Source organism: Hevea brasiliensis, chromosome 16 (assembly GCF_030052815.1).
Source record: "Hevea brasiliensis isolate MT/VB/25A 57/8 chromosome 16, ASM3005281v1, whole genome shotgun sequence".
Classification (NCBI taxonomy): Eukaryota; Viridiplantae; Streptophyta; class Magnoliopsida; order Malpighiales; family Euphorbiaceae; genus Hevea; species Hevea brasiliensis.
In genome coordinates, this window is record NC_079508.1 from 37,574,893 (window position 1) to 37,581,267 (window position 6,375).

General features: G+C 37.3%; 1 pseudogene; it reads right to left on the minus strand.

The window, feature by feature from the left end:
• Positions 1-1,049: 1,049 nt before the first annotated feature.
• Positions 1,050-6,032, minus strand: LOC110658798 (leucine--tRNA ligase, cytoplasmic-like; annotated as a pseudogene).
• Positions 6,033-6,375: the final 343 nt, after the last annotated feature.

A 6,375-nucleotide genomic window follows, 5' to 3' on the forward strand; every position in this document is an offset into this window, starting at 1 on the left:
TGAGCCTTCAAATTAGAAACAAAAATACGTCAGTTTTAAATTTCGGTTTCTAATCGGTTTCTAAACTGTTGCTAATTTAGAATTTTGAAACCGATGTTTTCTGTTTCAAATTTCGGTTTCAAATCCGTTTCAAATCGGTTTTTGATAAATTTAACTAATTCTACCCAATTTCCGTTGCAAAAGCTGTTTTAAATTATAAACCGATATAAATCCGTTTCTAAAGTCGGTTTCTGTTCCGATATTTTCTTGTAGTAAATTGTATTTGTTTAAAATAAAATATATAAAAATTATTATAAAATATATTTTTGTATTTAATTAATTATTTATAAAAACGAATTTAAATAACGAATACCTAATATATAAAACCTACATGGATATTATTTCTTAAATTTAAATTTATCCCACTTAATTATATACCATTGAAACCCATTTTAATAGGTTCGAATAGATCAAATACTAAAACAAAATCTATCCTGAAATCATCATTACGGCTTAATAAAAACTTGATTTGACTATGTTTTAAATAAGTTAACATAAACTTGAAAAAATTTTGATGTACATTTTAAATAAGGAAATTGTTCTTAGATTTAAAAAAGAAAACATTTATTTTTTACTATTTTATGAAAATATAAAACTCTCTATTTTAGTTTTTTGAGTTTCTAATAATTTCTTATTATATATAGGGATCATTATAATAAAAAATTATTAGTTTAGTGTCACATCATCAACATGCCTTAATGATGTTTTGAATCATTGGAGTTAATGGTGATGAGTTTAGGATATCTTTTCGCCAGGAATTGAACTCTAAGCTCTTACGCATCAAAGCGCAAAAGCACATGATACTTTTTTATATTTCCCTGGAATGAAATTGCTATATACACAGAGCTTTCAACTGTAAATGCGGTTTGAACGTTAAAGAAAGTTTTACACGCCTGAATTCCCCTGCCCTTACTTTTCCTGACTTCATCAATCAGTATAATTGTGAAACCATTAGAATTCCTGTAGCATATTCATTGTAAACTGAATAAAAAATTATTGCAAACCAACCATAATGAACAACCTAAAGTGAATATTTGCAAGTGTAGCTAGATAAACATCAATGTAATACCATCCAAAGCAAATGAAAAATATGAAAAAAAAAAAATTAGCAAGGTTAGAATACAGCTCTGTAGACAGGAAACTGATTTTACCCCATGCCAAGTTCCCCAAACATCAACTTCAGTTCATCAACCACCAAAATAATAAGACAAAATTCAAGATGTATATCAGTTCAATGTAAGGAGACTGTAAGTTCCTTCCTACTTCCATTGTTGATAGAACATGCTACTCTTCAAACTGATAGCATCCCAGCGGAACATTCACAGGAACTTCTTTGGTCTCCACGAGTACTTTCTTCTCCAATGCAATGTATGTAATAAATATCATCAGCACTGCACTCGAGTCAATATTTCTTCCACCATATTTCTGTGGTGGTGTTGTCAAGTATCAATTACCTATTAATATAGAGAAATAAGCGCCCAAAATTTCAAGCCACCAAAGCAAGATATGCATGAAACATGATAATAAGGCACATCAAAGTTTATTAAATCTTCAGTTCAAGAAAAGAGGTCTATCAAATCTCAAATAAAGCTTTAAACCTTGGAGAAGATGCACCGAATAACTGAGAATGAGTCCACTCAACTGGTCAAGAAGATGGCAGTTGGGCTACCAGGAGAGGCAGGATTCTGGTTCAGCAGTGAGACAAGAGAACCAGCTTTAGCCAGAGCAGCAGGGTCACTTGCTGCCAATATTTCCACCTCTTCAAGACCAATTTGTCTCTTAATTAAGTCCAAGTTCTCCTTAAGGACCTCAATCTCTCCAAACGGTAGCTTCAGCTCCAAGGCCTGAGCCCCAATTGCAATGGCCTCATCCTTCTTGAACCTCAAGAAAGGCATACAAAGTTTTTGTATTTGTTTAAAATTTGTGGCCTGCCCAACAGAACTGTTCTTTAGTGCCTCGATTATCTCCCCATCTGGGGCAAAAATATGCTTGTTACTGTCAAATTTGCTTTGAAGTATCCTTAAGCATTCTGCCTTCCATCCATCAAATTGTTCATTCACATATATCAAGCCTGTTATCTTGTCTTCAGTTACTGCTGCAACTGAGACTCCTTTCTTATTGGCTTTCTTTGAATCCAGGAGTTGTTTTTGAAGCAGTTTCCTGATCAAAACAAATGAGTCCTGCAAGTACTTGTTAGCAGCCTTCAAAGTTAGATCAGGAGAACCAGCTGAAGGCCAGCCTGCATTCACCACAAAACCATCCTTTTTCAAAAGCTCCCTCCAAACATATTCTGCATAGTGTGGACAGATTGGAGAGATAAGCCGTGTTTGCACATCCATAAAATGCTGTACTAAGTCACAGTGCGTGCCCCCACTGCCACATGAGAACCTGTACTCATCCCTGGCAGCTTGCAGATCATAAAACCCAGTTTTTAAAGCTTCTCTAAACATGTAGCCTTGGTAATTTTGTTCAGTCATTTTGACAGCTATATTCATCTCATTTGCAAAGACCCTATCAGCATAAGTAGATGGGGGGCCCATTCTCAGAGATGATTCTGCAGCCAGAACCTCTTCCATCCAAGAAATTTCTTTAGTGAGACGGAGGATTGCAGCATTTGCAGTTTCAAATACAAAGTTCGCATCATCAACACCATCCCCAGCATCAGCTAGAGAGAACTGAGTTGCATCAGCCGAGAATTCCTAAATAGCCTGGTGCAATGTCCTGAAATTTCCTGTAGACTTGCTCATCTTTTCAGAATTGAGCATGATATGCCCATTACACCCGAATCCATGAGGCCAGTGTTTCTTGGCCATGATTGCTGTGTGGTTGTAAATGCAGAATGTCAAATGATTCTGGATGAGATCCTTACCAGAGACTCAAAGATCAAATGGGTACCAATATTCAAACTCCTGCTTCATCCTATCAAGTATAGATGAAGGTATATTAGATGACTTGGGATATGGACCACCACAGATGATAAAATCCCATACCTCATCAGTCATTTGCTCAGGCTGAACAGGATGAGGTTTGCTTGTGCCATATATGTCCTAATTGTGAAGCAGGTGGGAAACAGTGTAATAAGCCATGTAGATAGTGGAATCAGACAAGGATTCAACAAGGAAATCTTTATGCCAGGGTATCCGAGTACCAAGTCCAAAAGATCTTGACCAAGCCCACTGATTTAGCCAACTCATTGTGTGCTCAAAGCCATGTCGAGTCTCATCGGAGTAGAGATTCATATTGGATAAGCATTCCTCAGCCAGTTTCTTCCATTCTTCTTCCCCATAAGTAATGTACCATTGATCAGTAAGAGCCACAACACATCCATCTCCAGACCTTGACACGACCCGCTTCTCAGGCTCGCTATACATAATTGCCTCACCCAGCTCAATGAGCTTGGCTCTAATCAATGGCTTTGCTTCCTGGACTTTTCTCCCTTTAAATTCTCCAACAATCATTGTTCCCCCTGTAAATCCTCAGGGAGGTCAACCTCTTTGCTTCGGCAAGTTTCTCTTTCTCATTTTGGCTTTTAATTTTCAGATCCAAGCAAACTTTTCCAGCAGCCTTATCTCCAAATTCTGGAATATTGATGATTGGTACAATCTCAAAGGGAACCCATTCATCCTTCACACCATATTTTGCCCTTAAAGCTGGTTTTGTTCGCAAGTCATGCAATGCCATATAATCATCAGGGGCATCACTAGGGACACTGGTCACAATCCCAGCGCCTTTGTCTGTAAGAATGGTCAGCATGGGAAGAGCATATATGATCTTGTTGAAAGAAAGAGGAGACTTCAAGTGAAGGCCAATCAGCTCATAACCAGTTAACGCAAGCAAGCAACAAGGTTTCTGGGGGAACCTTGAGAAGTTTTGATAGGCAAGGTTAAGGGCTGCTCTCTCTGTGAGGATAAATATATCTGTTTCATTGATTTCAAAAGCTCCATATTTACCATCAGGCAACAGCCATGCATTTGTTTGTCCATACATTGTCTCAGGTCTCAATGTAGCAGCAGCTAGGAATATCTTTTTCCCTCCTAAAGGCTCCAGTTTAGCAGGGAAAGGTGGCAACACCTCCATCTTGATAAGAGTGTATTCTTGGGGCTGCACTCCTTCACCACTTGCCCTGTCATGATCTGCACATGGCTGGCCATCTAAGGGAGAGTAAATTGTGTAACGCACATGTTTGATGATCTTGCCCATGGATTTTAGTTTCCTCATCTGCCACTGCATAAAGGAATCAAAATATGGATTTATATCTGTAGTAACAAATGAACGTCTCCAATCACAGCCCAAGCCAAAAGCCTTAAGATCTTCCATGGCTAATGGAGGAAAGAACCTCAACCATTCATATGGATCCTGGAACTTTGATATCTCACTATCAGAAAGGCCAAAACCGCACATAATTTCCCACTGGAACATTTGTCCCCCCGATTTTGATGCAGCCTTAGACTTTTTCCCCTTGAACTTATCTACTGGCACACTCTCATGTGCCTTGTCTGGCTCTATTTGTGGTTCTACTTGCTGTTCCACTTCTTTGGAAAATACAGGGGGGTCACCAAATTGTTGAATCTCTAGACGAAGTTTATCTGCTGAGGCCTTAATGGGCATACCAGTACAATGGAAAGCAAATGGCAATAGCACATTAGCCCCCCTTATCCTATGATAGGCAGCAGCAAATTCAATCTTGGACAGGGAGAATGCATGTCCAAGATGCAAAAACCCATTCATATAAGGAAATGGAAAGTTGCCAAAGAATTTCTCATCTGGCTCAGGAGGCCTTTCACCAGGTTCAGCCCTGAAAACATCTTTCTCATCCCACCAGCCTCGAACTTTCTTTCAAACTCTAAGAGATGATCCCTCCTTGCAAAGCTTTTAGCACCCTCTGTTGCCATTTCACAATATTGATAGGCAATGCAATAAAAAAAGAAAGGCTGTAAGCATACTCCCAACTGTATGATCAGTATCTATGCTAAAGATAATGAGTTTTATAAAGAAGGTACAGCTATATGAAAACCAGCATGAGGCAGAACATTGCACAGTAAAATTCGCAATTAATCAAACAGGTATAGGTACAACAATAAAAATAACTAGCAGGTTACCTGAGCTTTGCACATGTTTATTTAATGCCAAAAACCAATGATACGGTAAGATTGATACAATTGCTTTTCCTTCTTAAAATATTTACAAAATATTCACAAGTAATACTCGAACTGCTGAGCCCCAGAAATAGCTATACTCCATTATCATTTCAAAATCCTTAAGAAACTATTAGAAAAATGACTATTAAAAGAGAAAAGAGATTTCCAATTACCAAAAAATAAGAAGGCATATCTGGTCTCTTGCAATATTGCATCAAGCAATACCAAACAGAACAATCCCAATTAATCCATTATCTTAGAGATGAATGACCAATTCCATGAAATTCAATTTCAAGAATTCAATTTTAAAATTTTTACAAACCAAGCACATGATATATGGAATTTAATTGAATTCCACAAAATTTTATAGAATTCAATTAAAATCAAACAACCCCTAAGCGAACACACATAATTCTTAGTTTCAGGACATAGGAAAGTAAAGGAAAGAATAAAAGGAAAAGAGCCTAGACTATAAACAATTGTATATCATCTGAGAATGATTAATATCAGCACTGCTCAAACATAATAAACTCTTTTTAGCCATAAAGTGCTTGAACTTTTCAAACCAAGAACAAGGCCATGAACTGTGATGTAATCACATTTCAAACACTAAGCAAAATGTTCCAGCCAAAAATGGGTTCAATTATCACAAACATTTAAAATTCAGACTGACCTATGCAGCACTCGCATGCCTACCTTCTCATGTACAATCCTTCTCAAAGCAGAAAGTACATTTTGTAGGAAACAACAGTTGGATTTAAACAAGAAAGAGTGCATAATGGCTTACCCAAAAAAATTCGCACAATAAGAAAATTAAAAATTTTATTACCTTTTGTATTTGTAGAAGAAATTGGCCAAGCTAGACTTACCGGTGAGTTTATCACATTAGTGGTCCGGTCTCGGCGGAAGTAGCTTCGGCACCGTTCACTGTGAAACGGAGAACGAAGAAGGCAGCCAGGATCAAAGGGCTCACAGAAGACAACGAGACAGATCAGAAACGGCACAGTTGTTGTCTACATATAGCAGTATATTACGTTTTTGCCATTTGGCTACGCAATAAGCATATTTTAATTGAGGATATTAATATTTAATATCCATAGAATTAAAATTCAGGGATTCTGAAATTCAAGGAAAAAAAGAGTCAGGGATTCTGAAATCCATAGAAAAAACAAATTAATCACTTGTTAGAATTAAACCC